The following is a 1355-nucleotide window of genomic DNA, read 5'->3' as shown; positions in this document are numbered from 1 at the left end:
ATCTCGCTCTTTCTGGATACATAAATAGGCACCTATTACTGTTACAGCCTGACCATTTGAGAGTAAAGTGCAACATCAGGACCTTTTGCCTCGGGATGTGTCAGGGTGTATCTGTTAACAACTAGAACAAGTGTTTTGTTTGTTTTCTTTACAAAGCGCACATTTCAAAGAGGGTAATATGTTTAAAGCCAACTTTGTTGGGACACACATTACATACAGTAAGATGCATCTATTTGAAATGCACAGCTGGTTGAGCTTTGGCAATTGTACACACCCTTGTCACCATTACCACTGTGAAGATGGAGAACATTCCAACCTCCCCAGAGAGAAGTCATGTCATAAAATGCTATGCATCCATTAGAAAGAGTAACATAGAGTTTAATGTATGGCTCTGAAAAGATGTGCCCAACAGACACTCAAGTTTTTTTAAGAAGTTAAGAATATGCTGAGTTATGCCACTAATAGCACTTACAAAATATGTTTCATTTATTTTATCATCTGATTGTTTTCTTTAATAATTAAACAATTTTAAGAAACTATACGATGTGATTTCACAATTAAGATAAAGCAGTCATGGAAGAGAGAAAAAAAATGATGTAAATGATAGAGGCTCTGTTCATCCCTCTGGTGATCAAAGCAGAGTTGTGACAAAAACAAGGAGCAACAGCAAGGAAAAATCGCCTAGGATCTAGATGAACAAACCATACAACTAGGGAGAAATCCAAGAATGCACCCTGCAATGGCAGAAGGTAGGACGGGGCAAGGATGCGGAGCTGCCTGGTCTGGAGCAGCTGAATGGGACAGAGGCTGCAGCAGCAGCAGCAGACACCTCTTAAAGGGGCTGACAGACCTGCTCGCTCTGAGCACCAGTGCCAATTCGGCTGCACACAGGGGGCGCCAGGGGCTTACAGAGAGACAGTGTCAGAGTGAGGGCCAAGGTGAGACTCGTTCAGTTCAGTAGTGCTGGTAGTATCCATTGTTCCCTGTTGAGTCTTTCCCACTCCCAGGGTGCAGACACAGAGCAGCCATAGCCGAGACGTCATCCAACTAGTTAACAGAGGTCACTCAGTTACCTCCCCCAACTTGTGGCCCCACCCAAGACATATCCAGGTGTAGTCTCAGCGAGTCAGGTGCTCCTTGCTGAAACGCACACTGGAGGCAGCCTAGGTTTCTGGCGTGGCCTTTTGAGGCAACTATAAACACAGTATCTGTGGATTGCTTGCTGAATCTTAACAGGTGGCCCCAGAGAGGTAGAGGCTGGGGCTAAGTTTGGTCTGCAGCTGAACCCCTCTCAGGACTGTGCCACTGGACACCTACTCCACAAATCCACACTAATAAGACCAGGAGACTTAGGA

Source organism: Pteropus vampyrus, unplaced genomic scaffold (assembly GCF_000151845.1).
Source record: "Pteropus vampyrus isolate Shadow unplaced genomic scaffold, Pvam_2.0 Scaffold378, whole genome shotgun sequence".
NCBI classification, from domain to species: domain Eukaryota; kingdom Metazoa; phylum Chordata; class Mammalia; order Chiroptera; family Pteropodidae; genus Pteropus; species Pteropus vampyrus.
Note: the sequence above shows the minus strand (reverse complement) of the source record.